General features: G+C 37.2%; 1 protein-coding gene and 1 long non-coding RNA gene across 3 annotated transcripts in view; one reads left to right on the top strand and one right to left on the bottom strand.

The window, feature by feature from the left end:
* LOC145935402 (uncharacterized) overlaps window positions 1-16,249 on the top strand; it is a 44,391-nt gene extending 28,142 nt beyond the window's left edge. The window contains exon 4 of the long non-coding RNA XR_014425219.1: window positions 16,202-16,249. This is a non-coding gene — a long non-coding RNA (uncharacterized LOC145935402). The remainder of the gene's footprint in view (window positions 1-16,201) is intronic.
* Window positions 1-21,107, bottom strand: part of Ten-m (teneurin transmembrane protein Ten-m) — an 856,961-nt gene that overhangs the window by 678,599 nt on the left and 157,255 nt on the right. The gene's annotated exons all lie outside the window — the stretch shown is intronic.

The raw sequence follows: 21,107 nt of genomic DNA, 5'->3' as shown, positions 1-21,107 counted from the left end.
AATCATAAATTAATTGAACATATAATAATAGAGCTCTCATCTTTTTTAAATTGATTATTGTTAATTCCTGAGATATTGTGATCGAAAGTATACGATACATAAGAAATGAAGAGAAACGGCAACGCATTACGATAGTCATTATTTTTATATACCTACGTTGAGACACGCATTTTATTTCCTTGACGAGACACTGATTCATTTCGACGTTCTCTTCGTGCTTCATCGCGGATCCCAATTTACCTTAGATGCTCGGAACACGTACGCTCACTGAGGGGGCTGTTATTTCTAATAGGAGATTTTCAAAAGTTGCCCCGCGACCTCTTCTAGTTAGGGGTGGAAAGAGGGAGGGGGTCAGTAATTGCACGGTAACAACGTGCTAAGATGCTGTCCGCTAGATTCTGACCGGACGAGATGATGTTGAAGGAAAGGGGGAGAAGGAAGGGGATGAAGAGGAGTGCGCCAAGTTAACGGATGAATGGTGACGCGGAGAGAAGGAAAAGAGGAAGTGAAGATGGGGCGGAACGTTATCACTGGAGATCACGCTAATCTAACGCCTTCATCCCTTGCACGATCGTGCAACCCTCGGCCTGATCCGACTTAACTTTTTGTAACGACTTCTTCTTCCACCTCCTATACCTAGATCTCCCTCTTCACCTCTCTACCATCCACCGCTCCGTGCGTCTTCATCCTCCGTCCGAAGCCCGTTCCGACGGTAACCCGGCAGCTTTCATTCCAATCCACACAGCTAGAAGAACCCAACCCCGTAATTATCCGATAAGCGAAAGGGAACGCCCGGTTATCCGGCGGGCTGTGTTGATACATAGGACAATCCCCGAGTCTGTTTCCAATTACGTCGCGGGACAAGAGAAAATGACTGAATTCGTTCGCCTTGGCTTTACTTCCGCGTGGTTTACACGTATTTCTGTGCACATTATTCCTTTCCTTCCTCTTTTTTTTCTCTCAGTTCTCCGAGTTGTTAGCGCGCCAATAAATGAGTTCCTCTGACGATCTATCTCGCGAAACTCTTTCTATTGAGTATACTTTTATATTGTATTATTCCACTTTGTTTTTTATTCCAAATAAATTTTTTTTATTACATTTTTTTTATTTAATTTAATTATGATAATTTTTAATCTTGCAAAATATATATGCTCCACATTATTGTCCGCATATATCTTTCTTGTTTCACTGCATTATATATAAAAACATTATATATAATATATTAATATTAACATTTAGAATTTGTATTAAAATTTCCAAGGCATAAATGTAAAATACTTTATAAATTAGAGTTAAATATATTAAATTATGAGCCTCGCAATAAAATGTCAATTTTACAAGCGTGCCATTAGAATCGATCGCGACAGTAATAAATTGTTTGCTCGAAGAATCGCCGGTCAATAAATAATCGTTTTTGTAAAAAATACTCGTATTACTCGGCCACGCGGGACCTTTTGCCCCAAATGAACACAATCCGCATTCGAAACCCGATAGATACCGTCGCGATGTTATCGCGATAATCGACATTTGATAATATCCGCCAATAAATTTGCCCTGATAATAAAGAGGATTTATATTATTGTAGTATCGCTAATTCTCTATAAACGCCAGCGTTTACGAGACGAGTTCTACGAGGCCAATTCGTTCCGCTTTGACTGTGATTGATCTAACAAGCGCGACGATAACGTCGCGAATTCCCTTTGTCTCTCCCATGTGCTTCTCGATTCCCATCTCCCATTGTTAGAAATCAAATTTCATCGTGTAACAATAACTGATTATCTCGTGGACTGATTATAACGTGCTGGAATGCTTGTTTAAAATAATCTTAGAAAATTAATCGCAATAATAAATAATTATCGTCAAGTTGAGTACAAGATGTATTGTTTCTTTCGGAAATAGAAATAATATATGCGACGGATAATACATACAAAAAACGTAAAACGTTAAACCTTGCACGATTCTCATCTCAACGGGATAAAATGCGACAGAATAATAGTTTTTCCAGTTGTAAAAGGCGTCGATGTGGTCTCCTTGCGGACATTCTGGTCACACGATGTCACGAAAGGTCTACGTGCGATAGTTTAGCGACTACACATCCGCGCGTATAAACTTTATGAACTGTCTTTATGATCGCATAAAGGTTTCATGAACACCTTTCGGAGTTTTTACGGCCTGCTCGTTTCGTGCCTGACTCGTCGCCGATTTTCTGCGGGTTTGAAAATTCCTTAGGATTAAGAAACATTTATTATGGCAGAACACCGATCATACACGATAATTATATTGTTAAAAACTGAAAGCTGAAAGATCAATTTAGAGCAATAAATATTTTCGCGTGAGAATAAACGTAATAATTATTGACACATTTTAATCAGATATCTTTTCTTACATAAAATTCATTCATCAATGACAACCCGCCGCTAATCGATTAATGTGCCAACTGCGGAAATTCCGTTTGACAAACTCTCTGTCATCTCTTAAAATATTGTCATCATTGAGTTTAATCGCGTAATAAAATGTTTTTGTACTCTTTGTTTGTCCAGGCGCTTTCCACAGCTTTCCTTGGCTGAAAGTTTGCACGGGGAAAAATAAATAAATCGCTATGGCGCATCGCCAGATCTTACTTCCTGCCTTTCCTAGCATTTTTCTTTTCGCCTCCTTCCTCTTTCCGACTACAATTTACCGACGAAAGGCCAAGGATGATGTTCAGTAACTTTCGTTTTCCCTTTCAGATACAGCGACTCGCTCAACTAATATCGGTCTCATCGAACAGTAAATTTAACAGCGTAAAAAAGAAAGAAATTGTTTTATTTACACACGGGATCTCCAAATTTATAAATAAAGAAATGACAATAATATAATTGACGAACGCTATTCTTGGTACGAAACAGATTTTACTCACGCAAAATTTATTTCGATCTTGCGAAGAAAGTTGGCCAAAGCTTTTCCTGAATTTCCGCGGCAAAGACTAAAAATTAAGATTGACATTAAGAACGCAAAACTAGATGAAAGATTGCCACACGTAGCAAACTTGTGATAAACTTAATCATGAGAGGAGCGAGCTTAATCATGAGGGAAGCGAGAGAATGGGTATAAAATATGATGATGCGTATCCCATTCAAAACCACCAGGTGGAAAAGCGCTTTTAAGAGGCGCACTTACTGTTTTAACTTTTACGCGTTCATTAAACCAATGGCCAAACTCAAACCAGGCCGACAGCATCGTTCTGGGATGTGTTGTATCTCTATCTTTTGCCTTACGCGTTTAGTTACCGCTTGTTACGACGAGAAATATTCTCATTTACATGGCACGGTGTTGCGAGAGATACAAAATGGCACCGGTCTTACAGAGGCGTCTACGAGCGCAAGCTGGAGGAAATAAAATCGTAGCCTTTGCACACCGAAAGTACCAGCGCGCCAAGTGATTTTTGCCGGGATTTCGAGACGGTATGGAGACGAGGAGAACAAGAGAGAAAGAGTGAGAGAAAGAGAGAGAGAGAGAGAGAGAGAGAGAGAGAGAGAGAGAGAGAGAGCCTCTCATTTGCGTTTCAAATTCTAATGATGCTATCGACCTAACTTGAGAACACTTCGCACAGAACGTTATCGTTACTTTCCTCTCCCTTCCCGACAGGATTAATAAAGAGAGGCTTCCCATTTTGTACCGCGATTTAACGAAAAATCTCCTTGTGCACGGAGTTCGTTATTAGCTTCTGCGACGTAATTAGCATTTGATGCAGTTAAAATATCAAGGAAAGAATAATAAAGTTCTATCTTTTTTTAGAATAATAAAATTCTCCTTTTTTATATTATGTGATTTTATCGAAAAAATTTAAATTTGTATTCACTAGAATTGCCACTTCTTCGATTTTGGTCCTGAATCTCTGGATTTAAAGAAGGAAAAAAGAAAGTCTTGTTCAGAAAGAGAATTTTGGAATTGCGTTTGGCACGAATTTTGTTTTATTTTTCTCTCTTACGTCCTTAAAAAAGTAATATAATACACACAAAGAATACATTAAATAGTAAGATATAAATATAAGAAAGAACACAATTTTTGTGTAATCTTTATGTGCTGTAATTATTATGTTATTAGTTATTATATAGTTATATTTTTTATTTTGTATAATAACTTAATCGTTAATACAATATTTCCTATAAAAGATATTATGTTTATATAATTAAAAAAAATAAATATAAATATCTGCTTTCCTTTTCCTTTTTATTAATTTTTTTTTTAAGACAGTCTTCGAGTAAATAAAGGTGGCAATTTTATTTACGACACAAAATGTGAAATATTATCTATCTCTGTATGTGTGTTACTTAAAATTGTCTATTAATATTTTTAATACTATTAACTTGACAATAATTTGCATGTTATTGTATATGGCACATTATTAAAAATTAATCATTCTGAAATTCGATCATAAAATAAAAAAAGGGAATATTTTTTAATATGTATATATGCATACATATATATAGGTCAAATTAATTCGGCGGCAGCGAATCAAAGCGCTTTCAGCTTAGAGATAAGCTAAAAAAAATCAATTGTAATCAGTCTCTTTCGACGATATCCGAAGCTATCGCAGTGCGGCAACCGAGCGCGAATCGATGCGTAAACGTGGGGCTTCAAAGTCGAATCAGTTTAGCCGCCGGTCCCCATCGAACGAATCCGAATCGATATTGCGCGGCCAGATCCCGTCGAGTATTGCCGATCGGTTGGTTGAAAAGAGTCACGGACGCGGAAAAACAGTTGCAATTTATTCAATGCCAGAATCGCGGCGAGAGACCGGGTCCGATCCGATCCCATCGTTCCTCCCCTCCTCTCTTCCCTCCTCACCCCTCCCTCTCGACGCCGTTAGAATTGGACTCTATCGGGCCATAACAATTATTAGCGTTGCGACGCGGCGTGGAAGTGGCACAATAATATGCATAGAACATAGAGGGGCTTACAGCATTTCCATTACATTAACCCTCGCACGAGTGCGCGAGCGCGCCAAACGATCTGGAAATAAAGCGGAATTGCATATCGGAAACTTGGTTGCCTGGCCCATCGCCAGCCAAGTGCCTCCTAATTCTGTCCTTTCGGAAAAATCGACACTTTATTTCCGTCGCGCCTCCGTAAGTTTGTCAGCGGCCGATCGACGACGCGAGCCACCTGAGGAAGAATAAGGGGAAAAAGACGCGAGCGTCTCAAGATTGCGTTCGATCAGAGAGCGCTTGTTCTTAATAAAAAAAATCTTCTGAGATACAAATATTTAATTTTATATTTACAGACAAATATATATTATGCATATGTAGAGAATATTAATATAATTTTCACGATTTATAATCGCGCGAGCACTAGATCGCAACAAGAAGTTGTTAGCGCCCTTAATCAATCGCAGTTACGCCTGCGGGATTACAAGCTGACAACGAACGTTGATGCATGCAATTAGAAGGGAACCCGCGACAAATCGCCTGTACCGTACCATTGGTTCGTCGTAAACTGGTAATTAGCCGCGTGCATTCGGTGAAAGCACTAACAACACGCTCCGTCACCGATTTAATTAGTCTATAACTCTTGGGCCAGAATCAGGATTCGGGTGGCCCCGCGATAACAATAAATTATCGTCCAACCGACGCGCGTTATTCTGGCTCATCTGGCGTCCAGGAGGCGATACGTTTTACATTTTACCAGCGAATGATCTGGCGTGTCGATTCGAGAAACCCATCGGATTTTAATTGAGCTCCCGCCTCCCCTCAATCGCGTCGCGCGTTAACGAACGGTTATTATTAAAATTGATTCGTGATTGCTCCATCGAGAAGTGGATCCGATTTTCTCTCGCGATTTCTCTGCGAAATTTCTGCGAATTCCTGCAAAATCGCGGCCAATCCACTCGATGTGAAAGAAAATCGCGCGATTTCAGCGAAGTTTCAGCAGACATGGATATTTCTTTCGAATCGGCGATGAAACGAAGTAAATGAAATTGTACGAAGCTATAACGATTAATAGAATGTTTCGCGAGAAAGTCGAGATACGAACCGTCAATATTAATTAATTACAATTAATTAATGAAAAATTTTATAATATTAATTACAATTAATTAATTAATGTAAAATTTTATAATATTATAGCTCGAAATGATTTTATTTAATCATCGGATGCTAATCGATCGCGCAATCTTAAATTACTATCGGAATATTTTGTTGGACCATCTTTGCATTTTCTCGACAGCTAATTGGATCGGTTTAATATCGTTGACCTCAAGATCGGAAATTGGCGAAAGTTATGAAAATGCTCTTAAAATATCGACGGTTTCCCGGCTTCGGTCTCCGCTATACCTTTCAATGAAAATCCATTTGCCGCAGGATCAGCTTCTGGGTTGCGTCCAGATTATTCTAATAGCATTCGTGGCTATCTGCGCAATTGCCGCGGCTGCTATTGGCAGAATCCGATTATATCATCGACATACATACCTATATATATATATCGCAACAAGAAAGACACTCGCCAATGGGCGATACACCTTTAGGACACTCGTATATTCACGAGTTATCTGATGTGCACGTAGCTTATACATTGGTAAAAGCCGGTAAACAGTATGAGCCGACAGTATGCTAATAATCAGATTAGCAACAAACTAATATTACGTTTACTTCCCAAACGGCTTAAAGCGCATTTACAAACGCCCCCCGATTAATCTTTACAAATTTACTATATAGTACATATATACAGATACGAACGTGTTCGGAAATTTTCAATGCGCGTAAAGTAATATGTGATGTACACGTTGCAAAGATTTAAAAAAAAAATAGATGTGTAAATAAAAAAAAAAAATTATCACCGCGAACGCGAATATATTGATCCGGGGTATTTACATTTAACGACGAATGTTTGAATATTTTCGAACCTTCAGACGTGCAAACGAGAAGGAAGTACTTACGCTTTATTTGGCGCACAGTTTTCAAACGCGACGTATCCCAAAGCGGACACGGCGCAATCCCGATGATTCTCTCGCATCGGGGAAGAGAGTTCGTCAGACGAAAACTCGTGCAAAGTACCTGTACTCGTCGACGCTGGTACAATCGGATCGAGAAGCGTAATCAAACGCAGCACACTGACTTTACCCGGCGTTTCTCCTCTCTCATCGCGAGTCTCACTATCAGGAATTAGAGGTAACGGAGAGAGATAGAGATAGAGAATCCTGCAAAGCGCGACGATGTTTCCTGAAGGAAGGCAACGTGAAGGGGCCCAATGGGACACAGCATGCGCGCTCTCGAGCCACAATTCCGTGCGAATAGTTCGACTAATCCCTTTCTCGTTCTGCATAGTCAACGCACTTACGTTTTACTCTCTCTTTCTCTCTCTCTCTCTCTCTCTCTCTCTTCTCCTTCTATCTATCTATCTATCTATCTATCTATCTATCTGACTATCTGGCTATCTATCTATCTATCTCTCTCGACACACCTAAGTCCCTAATAGAATATTCGCGTATTCTGAAGCGAAGGCGGTTTCATGCGCGCGAGTCCAAACGCACGGACGTGGACCTGGGATGCATGCACACGTGCACGAGCGACTCGACTCGAGCTTCAACAAACTTTGCCCGTAGAATCCGTACGAATGCGCAACGCCCGGCCGTTGTCCTTTGTCATCTCGCGTGTGAGAGGAACAGTGGAAACTTCCTGCCTTCGACACACGGTAAATTTCGCCACGACCAGAGCCGCACGAGAGAGGCTATATAACGACGCCCGCCCGCCTCCCTCGTCGCTAATTCAGCCGCGCGAATTAGACTTTTGTCCGGACGAGCGAGTTCTCTACTACGTCGGAGAGTAGCAGTTATCACGTTTTCGCGTTATTCCGAACGTTTGGCCGCGAAGAGACGCGACACGTTGTGTTAGTTCCTCCCTATTTCACCCCCCTTCAACGAGCCTCCTTTCAAGCTGCTTATATTTATGTCTCCTGTATATGGTATATTATAGTAATAAATCAATATAAATGGAAACAAGCACATCTATCTTGTTTCTATTTATATTGATTTATTATAACTTTTATTTATCTTCCGAAACATCAAATGTATCGAAAGGCTGCAAAAGATAAAGCTGCACACACTTTGCCAAAAATAAAATTAATGCATCAGCAATATTAGATATTCGAAACGTTAAATGTATTCACAAAGCGTGCTGTTTAATTAGGAATAGATTAGTGTGATTATTTGTGATTTATAATTTTATCTTCTTAATTACGTAAAATTCTTTACTTTACGAGATCAATGAAGAACGTCTTTTAAACGAGAGAAAAGAGAGATGCTGCAGAAATAAGAAGAGGAAAAGGTAGAGAATAAAGTAGAGGGTTAGTAATCCAAACATGCGGGCGACTGATTGCTCAGACAACTCAGAATCCTTCTGGCCTCATTGTGATAAGTCCTTTATCAAACAGAAAAAGTTCTTCCCTCGTGCAATCTATCATTTAATTGTAATAATGTCATAATCTTTAGAGTAATTCACCGCTTATTAAACGCAATTTGCGGTTTAAGTTTAAACAAAGTGTTAAAATTTTTCTCGAAGCGAAAAAAGGAAATTAAAAGAACATATATGCCCCTTTTGCGACTACAACATATTATAATAAATAAAATAATGAGATCTAAATTTTTACCTTTTAATTAAAAATCTATCTATGTAAAATATTGAAGTCTCTTTAAAGATAGCACTCCTTTTATATCCTGCAATTATTTTGTATATCAAATTGCAACTGTTTTAATGAGTTTAATACAATTGTGTCGGCTACGTAGATTGAAAACAAATGCATGTTATTATTTGCACGTTATTATTACATCAATGCTGATACGATGTACTCTGGATATCAAACAATTTTTTGCACCCTCTTATAAAATAGAAAAAAGCGTGAGGTTAGGAGGAGGGGTGACCGGTTGCAGGGTGGAAAGAGGACGGAGATTTCCACATCGGTGCCCAGGGTGCATCGTCCGATCAGCCGGAAAACGTCCAAACTCACAATCGATCCCATGAAATATTTCATTCACAGTAAAAATTTTTCTCGCATTTTTTTCTACTACTTTCTCCATTTTTGCTGAACCTTCTCTTTCTCTCTTCCACTGTATCGCGGTCCGAAATTGCAAATCAACTTCCGTATGTAGGTTGATATAAATGGAGGGAAAGTAGAGAAAGAGAGAAATGCACGCCATATATAAGAGAAGATCACAGGGGGAAAGACCAAGAGAGAATCATTAACCTACGCGCCCTTTTGGATCAACGCACTCGCCCGGAAAATTCGAAAACATGTACGACCATCAGTCCTTTGCCCTCACGCTCGTTATCGCGCACCCATATGACCGTTTCCGTATGTACATTTTGCACCGATAAACACGGGAATCAAACGGCACTGTCGGTTTTGCCGAAATTTACTTCGCTCGATAGAAGAGCAGAGGTAAAGTCAGCCAAATTAGTTGGAGAAGAACGTGATCGGTAATCGTTAAAATTCTCCGTTACCTTTCGTTTTATTTTTAATTAACGCGTATATACAACATGATCTCTTTTTGTGTCTACTATTTAATCAAACGTTGAATTTTTATATATTTAATTTATAAAATGGCGTAAATGATTTATAAAACATTTTTTTTATATTTAAATAGTACTTTTTTTATAATACTTATTTATATTTTATTTACTTTTTACTTAAATAATACTTTTTTATATTACGTTTTTGTATATATTATATATAAAATATTATATATACATGTCAGAATTTAATAATTAGAATAAGTTGATAGTAAATTGATTCGCGTGTGAATGTGTATGAAACTGTGATTATTTGACAAATAACAATCGCCTGCAAATATATGTCGCCTTTATTCCATATTCACGCAGGCCGATCCGAGCGTATTTATTACGGAGTGGAAACCAATCGGGGTGGAAATTCTGTCGCGGGCAACGTCGAAATTTCCTCCTGAAGCGTAAAATCCGAAAAAATCACAGCCCGGGAATGAGATCCATTTTTTCTCTCCGTGGGGACTTTCCTTATTTTATCGCCATATTAGGCGAAAAAAAGAGGGATAAGGTCAGACGGTCCGACGCGACGCGTTCGGACGCGGCTTATCTTCGCAAAGCCTTGCTTTATCCCGTGTATGTAAACTACGTAAACTGCGCTCGAGGGGCTGTCCTGAAAGACCGGCCAATCGCCGTCGAACGGTCGTTTGGCGCTGGACCTTCTCCGATGAATCTCGTTATTCGAATACACTCACTATGTCCGAACTACAAATATCACTTTCGCCTCAGTGATTACGATTGATGTTTGTATTGTTTATTTAAATAACGTTTGTCCGACATATGGGTTCCTTTCCTACGACGACCGTGTGATGTTCGTCCAACTGGACTCTCGCATTCGACGACAATAAGTACACTACGTAATTTCATCCCTCGAAATTATCTAAGTAAGGAACGAATTGGCATTACCAATCTTGCCCTAGGGACGTGTCCAATATTTTGTTACATTACTTATACATGTATGAAATAAGTTTTGTCTACACGTAAAACAGAATGCGATATTTGCGTGTTCTTGACTAAACTATATAATATAATCAACATACAATATAATAAAAATTTTTCGCTCGCGAGAGAATCACTAAGGCACACTGTCACTGAGAAAACCAGTGACAGGATAACGACACGTAGAGACGTTAAAAGAAATGTATCTTGATCTAAGAATTGCAAATAACGTGCTTTTCTCGTAATTCCTCAGACGAGACAGTACGAGGAGTAAGCGTGCGCGTAGTGTCGCGAAGGAGGTCACGTCGAGTTACCCTCGCAATCGTCATCTCAGATCAATCACGGAATACGGGTAACGTAATCGGAAAGTCCTTTATATCCGACGAAACTAAGTTCCAAGGCAATTTGTGTCTCTCTTTGTAAGGAGTAGGTGAAGACGACGAGGGAAAATCGAGGGACGTGGGGTAAAGGGGGAAAGAGTAGAGGGAGATGGGGCAGCTACGACAGAAGTAGCGACTTAGCATTGCTCGAAGCTCAGTTCAGACTGCTTTGCCCTAACGTGAGGAGGGGACATTTTCCTTTTTCTCTTCGTCGTCCTCATCTTGATCCTCTCTCCTAACACGTGGCCGAACCATCCTTTCTTTCCTTCTTCCTCCCTCATCGTTTCTTTCTTCCCTTACCTGCCTACACGATGAGGGCTGCCCTCGCGTCCGCAATTCCCTCCAATTCTTTTCTCGAAACAAGTTTGTAAAACGCAATTTTCTCGTAGGTTGACAAGTCATCTAATCGCGCGTTGGAGTACTATATATCTCTCTCCTCCTTTCTTTTTCTCTCCGTCATTCTATCCACAATCGTGGTCTTCATCTTATTTTTCTCTCTCTGAAACGTGCGTATCAATTTTTGCTCTCTCACATAATTAACAATTTCGCTTTTTTTTATTTTATTATTTATTATATTTATACAAATTTATATTTATATTAGTATCCTTACAAACTATAGCAATTATTAAAAATAAATATAGAAAATGTATAAAGTGTAATTCAAGTTATATTAATATTTAAAGTTATAATCAATATCTTACTTTATATACTCGCTTATAAATCTGAAATTGTTTTATACTTCTATCAACATTGGAGATTCTAATTTAGTCAAAATATACTCGCAGCCACACATACGATGTTTCAAGCTCTGAGAAAATATTGAAATGGTAATTGTGTTTGTATCTGAGAGAATAATGTGCAATTCTCTCTCACGTTTCCCGTACGAAGAAATACATCGCATTTATATTTTTTAAGAAATTTACTGCGAATCGTGAAACATATGCAATTCATATATAATTCTTGCTGTAGAGATTATCAGAAATTTAATTTTATATACATTGGAACTTTGATTATCATAACTTTAATCGAGAGAAATAATTCTCCGATTGCCTTACTTTAGTTTTACTAAAAGTTACTTTAGTTTTACTAAAGAAGTTTCTTTTATATCTTAAGGCAAAATCATCAAGTTTAGCTTAGTGAAAAGCCATAAATATAGTAAGAAATAAATTGAGCGCAAATTTTGGAGTGTTAAAAAAATATGTAGAAAGTGAGAACATGTAAGAACTAGTAAGAATTACCAAAAATTATTCTATAGTAAAAAAACTATTACAAGCACATTATAGCAGTATCTTTACATATACTTATAATAGTTAACACGTAATCTATATAAATGGATCAAGTCGTCTACTTGCGCGATAATCCGAATCGATTTCACATATTGCCGATACGAATGATTAATTGATGTTCCTTGAGGTATTCGCGATCTAAATTCCATGTCCCTTACTATCCGTTCCTTTCGGAGGCTTCGGGACGATCATATCGATGGGAATCGATTCCCTCGGATCCGGCTGTAATACCATTTTGGCCCGCATTCGCACTATCGACGGCGTCTGCACGTCACTCGACGTTGAATTATACGATTAATCTCTTACCGAAAATTAGGTTAGCGGAGTGAGATCACGGCGGATGCTCGGATAGTTCCATCAGTGCAAAGAGGAGAGGAAGCGCAGTTTAACGCAAGCGAATTGGAGATTGGAGAGTCGAAGTTTCTGACTGTTCCGAGACCATAATTTTCCTCCAATTAATAGTCTCACATTGCTATATATTTCTCCATTGATCTCATAATTAATATACGCTATCAATCTAGTCAGCGTATAAGGATTAAAAAATTTATTTGCAAACTGATGTGCTGACAAATACATAAATAATATATTTTTAATATTTATAATAATGCATTTTTTTGCTGCTCTCCTAATTTCAAATTTTATCGTCCTAAGATACGTGGAATAATCTCTCATAATTTACAATTTCTTACTGCGAAATCGCGATATCAAACTTGCCCTTCTTGTGAATATTCTTGCAAATTATATCGATTCACGTCTGTTCGTTACAAGCCCCTTCGAAGATCTTATCAAGCCCTATGGCCGATCCCTTTGGAATTCAAGACGAGCCAATTGCAAGCACAGGTGTACGAAACAATGAGAGTCCCATATCGGTTAAAGAAGAAGAGTAAGTGTAGCATGAAGGTGGTGGGACAGTGAAGAGAGAGCGAGAAAAGGGAGGAAAGTGGAGGTACATTTCACCGATTACAGAGCGAATCTACGAGATCCCTTTCATGCTCTCGTTCCGCGAACGAAGTCAAGTAACAATTCCGGGATTACGGCGCTCCCGAAATGAAATTTCATTCGCGAGTCCCCGAGGAGCGCGTTTCAAGACGAGCGCGAAGCAGATCTCTTCTCGCTCGGCGCCTCCTGGCTCTTCTAGCCACCCCGCTGCGCCGGTTGGAGAACCGCCTTCCTCCAGGAGTCCGCCACCTCCAGTCTCTTCCAATTTTCTCTTCGTTTCGAGAAAAGCGGCGGGAGGTGCGCCACCAGGGAGTTTACCGAAAGGATCTTGTCGTGGGACGATATTATTCCTCGCCGCCCATTCCGCGCTGTTTCTCATCCCTCTCGCGGAGAGGGTAAACCCTTTGTGCAGGACTTTCGCGTGACATCGTCTTTAAGGCTCGCGACTTTATTTCTTTCCCCCGTTTTCGCTCTTAAATGATTGACGCGTAATCAGCGCGAACGCGCTAGGAGATAACTCGCGAAACGAGATTGCGAGAAGCGTCGACGACGAACAGTAGCAGAACGAGTGTCTCTAGCTCTTCGCGAATCCATCGAAGTAAGTTACGAAGAGGAGAGAAAATTTGGCGATCGCTCGAACGTACGAAGATTGATTTTTGCGGGGTCCGAGATGAGTTACAGCGCGAGCAAAGAAGTGCATTAATTGCCGGATGAAATTATTTCCCGCTGATGGATGAAGTATTCCCGGTGTGTGTGATCCATTTGAAAGAGTGAATTTATACACGTCGGCTTCTCTCGCTATCGATGTTGGCGCTTTAGGGGCCAACTATGGAGGAAGCAGAAACGAATGGGCGCCGCCGACAGGCGTGTACATACACTGCATGAAATAGAAACGAGGCGGAAGTTAATCGCCGCCCGCAACGATTTGTTCCGGGATTATTTGGACAAATCGAGATAACTGCCGGAACCCCAGCGCGCTTGTCCTATATACAGGCGTAGGCGTAGTATAGCTCGTTGATTAGCATCCCACAGCAGCGAGATAAGCGGCCTAGCCGCGACGATATAGTCATCTAACCGATCCATGGATTCTCCTATAGAACGCTTCACACGTGATAATCCGTTCATTGGCGCAGCCCCGATCTTGCATAATATGTGCCCGACATTGCGCTCAAACTATAACATTCTCAGTGTCACGCTGTGCGATTGAAAAAAACAAAATAATTAATATGCGATCTGCAAGAAACTTATTTCTAAGTTGATGAATAAAAGAATGATTAATCTACTAATGTGCACCATCTAAAAAGCATGTCATATCATACTTATTTAAAAAAAAGAATAGAAAGCTCCTTATAAAATTATTCATGTAAATTTATACTTTATATGAAAGGCAAGTATTTTTGATAAATAATAAAATATATAGAAACTTTTTATCTTACTTTATATATTTCAAACTAATAATAATTCCATTTTTTTTGCTCTAGTTATGAAAAAATTATATTGTAAATAATTCTTTGAATAAATATAGAAGCGACTTATTTTTTTGAAATATGGTTAATTTAAAAAAAATTAGAAACAATTAGATTTTCTTCCCAGGAAGTTTTTTATCGGTAGATAGCGTGATATCTTTATCCTTTGAACCTAAAGATGACTTACTTGCTGATAACAGTGGAAAGTACACGCGTAAACGCAGTTTAGAATGCGCTTGTTGTAGGTCGGCTGATGCTCTAGCCCAGCGTGATGTAGATAGGAGGCGAACAATAATTGATCGAAGCCCTTAAGCTCCAGCTATAAGCTCATGATCCTGTTATTGCAGATACGCATGGGCGCTGTTATCAATAAACTCATCTACGTTCCGCGAAATACGTATATTTTAATTAAGATTCGCGCTGAGCCTTCTGAAGAAAAATCAACAATTTTATTAGACGCATGTCAAATAAATATATTTCGCGACATCATTAACTTTAATACAACAATAGTAAGATTTTTAGTTTTCGTTATTATTATAATATTATGTAACAATCCATTGTTACATAACATTAGCACACAATGCGTATATATATGTATATATGCTATTTATGTCTTATTATTACTTCATTAATATAAAGAGTTATATATGTTATTATATTATTTACATTTTATATATACAATATAAAAGATTTATATTTTTATATAAATAAAAAAATGTTTTAATAATTTTTATTTAAACAAATGTATAAAAATTTTTTAAGATTATTTCTCATTAATATTTTTCTTACTTTTCAAATCTTTACCAAGTTTTTGTGTAGAAATCTCTTGTAAATTTTATTTTATTTTTAATTGTTTTCAATTGTAATACCAATTTATTCAATGGCATTTTAATCGTTTAAACAAGCTATTTTTAATATTTTTGTTTAAGTATTTATGTTTAATATCTCATTTATGACAAAAGCAACACGTCGCATGCGAATTTGGCCGTCGCGTTGCGAGCTCGAGATTTATAAAAGTTATTAAAATACACAATCTCTGCGTATCTCTGTATAATGAGCTTTTTAATATACTAGAACAACATAAGCGCGCGCTACGCGCGCGTCGTTTTTCGATTTTATGTTAAAAAAAAATAATATTAAAAAAAAATAATATAAAGTTTGTTTAAACTCGATTGATATTTTTTTTACAGAAATTAGCTGATTAAAGCGTTAATTTGCTAATTAAATTTTAAAATAATATGTTAAAAAATATGTTAAAAAATTAAAATAGTATGTTGTAAATAATATGTTATAATATATTGTAAATAATATGTTATAATATGTTGTAAATAATATGTTATAACATCTTATTCTCGATTGATATTTTTTGACAGAAATCAGCTGATAACTGACAAAAATATTAATCGAGTTTAAAGTATTATAACATATTATTTAAAACATTATTATTTTAATTTTTATAACATATTATTATTTCAAAATTTAATTAGCAAATTAACGCTTTAATCAGCTGATTTTCTAAACTGCATTGTTTATGAGATATTCGACACACACATATGTAAATACATAATTTTTTATCAGCTGATTTTTTAAACTGCATTGTTTATGAGATATTCGACACACACATATGTAAATACATAATTTAAATATTTTGTTTTCAGATCAATGTGCTGTGTGCTACAACTCTGCTGCTATTGTACGTATCGGTGAGTGTAAAATTGTTTATTTTATAACATTTTTATAGCGGTAATGGAGGTGTATATAATATGTTGAAAATATTATAATATTTTAAATAATATGTTATAATATCTTATTCGCGATTAATATTTTTTTGACTAAAATCAGCTGATACTTGTCAAAAATATTAATCGAATTTAAAATATTATAACATCCCTTTCTAAAAAAAAGGCATGTTAAATCGATTCTCGCAAGTATAGTTGCATATTTTTCACGATGATAATTGACTGTTTCGATTCGCACTTGCGTTATATTCGTAGCATCGAGAGGCTGTCATCGCGAGGGTTAGTAGTTTAACAGTTTGTTCAAAATAAAATTAAATAAAATAATATGTTGTAAATAATATGATACAATATTTTATCCACGATTAATATTTTTTGACAGAAATCAGCTGATAACTGTCAAAAATATTAATCGAGTTTATAATATTATAACATATTATTTAAAACATATTATTATTTTATTTAATTTTATTTTGAACAAACTGTCAAATTGCTAACCCTCGAGATGACCGCCTCTCGATGCTACGAATATAACGTACAACGCGAATCGAGACAGCCAATCAGCATCGCAAAAAAGAGGCAAAAATAGTTGCGAGAATCGACTTAACATGCCTTTTTTTAGAAAGGGATTATTACAAACAAGAAGGATATACTACAATCTTTTTTGTTTTTCAAAAACAATGGTATTAAGTTTGCATTCATTAAATGAATGAAATTACTTTCACACATTAATTCTTTTATTATTTGAGCTGTCAAATCACACAAGTTTTTTCTTAATTTAATGACAGATTCAAATGGACTCTAGCATGTGATTTTATATGTATGAACATATTATGTACATTGAATACCCATATATGCGAAATGTTAAATTACACAAGTATTTTAAAGCATATATTAATTATTTATTAATGTATCACTTGACTTATCCTTATTTTATTTACTCCGATCCAATTGTTTTACTGTTGACGCGCTATTGTTAACATGCCTTAGTTTTGTTATTATTCGTACGTCGACACTCGAACAGGTAAGATAGTGATGCGAAACGCTCCGTCGACTTTTCTATGGTTTAAATATACATAATAATTCAAATAAAAAACGCATAGTGAAATAATCTGATCGCATCGAATAAATAAAGTTAAGCTCCGTGATACATAAATACTTAACAGAGGTAAGTTTTGAAGCATCAAAAATATTCACGATTTATTTTTTATACGTCGTAAGCTATTTTTAGCATACACGTGACAAATCGTATAGTAATCGTATTGAATGAACACTTGATTCAATGGGTACAGGAGAGTGATTTAAAGCGCTAACGGGAAACTTTCCCGCATGTGCAATCCTACGAGCGTGGATATATAAAATATAAATCCGCGCAATCTTTTATTTCTGTTCCCAATTATGATCAATAATTTAAAATTTTTTGAATACTTGTTATGTAGACACAATATACAAAAAGTTAAAATTTATTCAATTAAATTAGGAAGGAAGCATATTTGCTAGTAGATTTGAGAATGTAAGAGTTAATTAACAAATAGTGCGAATTTTTTAAATGCGATTATTAAATAAATACTATAATCAATCAGCTCGTGAATATTTTTAAAGCTTCAAAACTTACCTCTGGTAAGTTAGCATCTCCACTATAAAAGATCGAAATAACATATGTATAATGTATAATATATATATTGCGAAATATATTTCTTTAAGTAACATAACACATAATAAATATTTATCGATTTATCCATTTGGATTAATCGTGACTCTATACGTGAATTCCATACGAATTATTAAGCTGTCAAAATTCGTCGCTGCATTTATATATGCATGAAAATGCGCATATACACGTGAATGCAATCTTTTTTAGGCTTTCAGAATATCGCGTAGCGTTGTTACTTCTGTCACAACTTTTATGATATTTTATCCACAATTATTGTTCATAACGTATCGAAAACTACCGATCATTGCACGGCAATGCGCTTTTACGCGGCGATAACTCGTCGCTATTTTTTTCTCCTTTTCAAAACAAGCACGGGTGGAAAAAAAATGGTTACGCGAGGCGCGGAGAAATGTGGAAAACTGGGTCTTGCGATAAATCAACGATAACGCGTCGAGCGAAATATAAATTCTATCCGACCGCGATGGCATCGCACGTGTATCCGTTCATGTGCGTGCGCGGGTTAGAGGGAAAAAAAATTATAAACGCCATCCTCTACTTTGGACCATCGGCCATGGTCACCACATGGTACCGGCATTTTAGGTAGTCGGCGCGGTAGGTTTGCGCGCGCGGAAAAATAGATGAAAAAGGGGCGAATCGATGCGATGAGCGACGCGGTACAAAAGCGTCGAAATCGTTGACGATTCGCTCGACCGTGACTCGAAATAGCCATTGTTATTCATTTGATCGTGGTCGTTCGTTTCATCTTCGCCCTCATGCGATTACGCCGCGCGATAGTAATAATAATAACGTTACATCTCGTTATAGCAGCGCGAGAAATTCGATTTGAATAATTTATGAAATAAAAGATCGCGGTTTTCTTTCCTGCGCCAGATAATTAATCTCGAGACGTGTTTGTTACGATAGAAATATAACAATAGCACATATACGATAGAGACGCGCGACATCAATGAAACACTTGTTCATGAAGACTGTGCGCTAAGTTTCTAGGATTTACAAATCATCGATTTACAGTTGGCAAACAAGATGATGAGCAAATGTCTACGGGCGTAATAGGCCCATAGCCATAAGCGACGCTGACAAGATTTGCATGACAGTACCCCGTCATTACGCACGGCTCGCCCAATCAAATGTCGAGCGCATACCGTTTGCTCATCGAGTGTTTATTGCCCACATGTCCTATGTATATACACACGCGTAGATTTGCTTCTACGGGGACGCACGTACACATTGCTTGGTTGCACTAATAATCCGTCACTCCGTCTAGACCAGAGACACGAATTAGCATTACTTAAGGCGTGTCAAACGTGCATTTCTCGATGCATATAAAACAGATACCGCAATAAAAAAAAATAATAATTAAAAATCTAATGATAAACGTGTAATGTATTAATAACTACACAAAATTATACACATTATACAATTCGTAATAATTTTATTATAATATACCACGAGTTAGGCCCCAAGGAAAAATACTTTAAAATGAATATATCTTTCTTTAACAGTATTTTGTTTATACATGATATTAATGTGAAGAATCTTATCGAATCTCTTATCTAGTTCTATGTATCTTTTACTTTTGATGACACATGCGTATGTAATGATCATTCAAAGGGACTACTTATAAAGCAGATCGAAACTATAAGACATTAGCTCGAGAAATTCGATACAAAGCGCCTCTTTACAGATGAAAAGAATATTAAGCGAAGGAATTAAGATTATCTTTCAAATTGATTTCACGAGCATTGGAACATGAAATTCAATCTGCGATTCACAACGGCGATAGATAAATGTATAAATTCCTTTGGCCCTTGAACTGGATACTTTTCTGTTCTGCAATTTGTTTAGATAAAGATCATCTGTTATAAAAAAAATGCATCATACAGTTAACCAAGGTTCTAATTGTTCAAGCAAATATTTTATTCTAATAAAAAAATCTAAATATAATCAAATAATATTCTTCAGAAAATTTATTCAAAACTGAAATCCATGCGATATTTAATTCGTTAAAATCGAGACGCAAAAAATACGTTTGATACATCAATAAAACATAATTCTGAAAATTTATAAATTAATGCATAATATGTAATTGCAACTTATCTGTAACTGCGTCTTTAATAGAAACATTTCGCCATATATATGCCATCAAAAAAATTGCCAGACCAAGAGAAATGATATTTGTCGGCGTAAAAATAAGTAATACTACTTGCCGGAGTAGAATTGTCGAACTCTTTATTCCTTCTCGTCCAGAGCGAGACCGCGTCGGCGCCATTGAGGAACAATAAATGATTATTGTCGGGACTATTACCGCCGGAGTGGTGACCAGGCCCCATTGGAACTGTTTGGCGGTCAGTTTCCCTCGGCGAATGTGGCCTCGTGTGTACAAGCGGCCGGCGTGCGTATACGTGCTGCCATTATTTCTCGTATCTCGCGAGCCCATGCACAGTGCAACCCCTACCGGGTTCACCATCCGGCGCCATCGGCTGGCCTTTCCTCCCCGACCCCTCTCCCCTCCCTCCCTCGTTTATTCCACCCCTGAAATAGTCGACGACACGAGCAAACAAACTGCATTCACTTAATTCGACGCGAGAGCCCGCGCCGAGGAAGATAAAGCGATTTTTGTGACAAGTCGCGAGATTTATAGCCAAAGAGAGTATGAAAAGAGTTTCTTACATTTCGATGTATAACGCATAACCAATGACGATAAAATATAATAAATTGCTGCGTGTTTATGAATATACAGGGTGTCCGGTAATAGTCACGCCAACCGTCGTGTGCAGATTCCTGGGATCATTTGGAGACGATTTTTCCTCAGCGAAAATGTCGAGGGAGGTCATTATTTTTTGCATGTTTTCAATTTTTGCCATCATGTATCTTTGTAACTAAGCCTTAAATTAAAATTCTATTAAAGTAAACTCTACCTAAAATTAACTGAAGAATGTGAATTTATTATTATTTTATTTCCACAAGGCTTAGTTTGCGAAAAACCCTTTATTTTCAATCGCTTATAACTCGAAAATTATTGGTGTCTCGACATTTTTGCTGAGGAAAAATCGTCTCCAAATGATCCCAGGAATCTGCACACGACGGTTGGCGTGACTATTACCGGACACCCTGTATATATCTGCATTCTTCGAAAATACTTTAAAATGATGA

This window comes from Prenolepis imparis, unplaced genomic scaffold, assembly GCF_030444845.1.
Source record: "Prenolepis imparis isolate NDT839.2.m4 unplaced genomic scaffold, iyPreImpa1.0 SCAF_4, whole genome shotgun sequence".
Lineage (NCBI taxonomy): Eukaryota > Metazoa > Arthropoda > Insecta > Hymenoptera > Formicidae > Prenolepis > Prenolepis imparis.
Note: the sequence above shows the minus strand (reverse complement) of the source record. Positions and strands in the feature narration are given on the sequence as shown.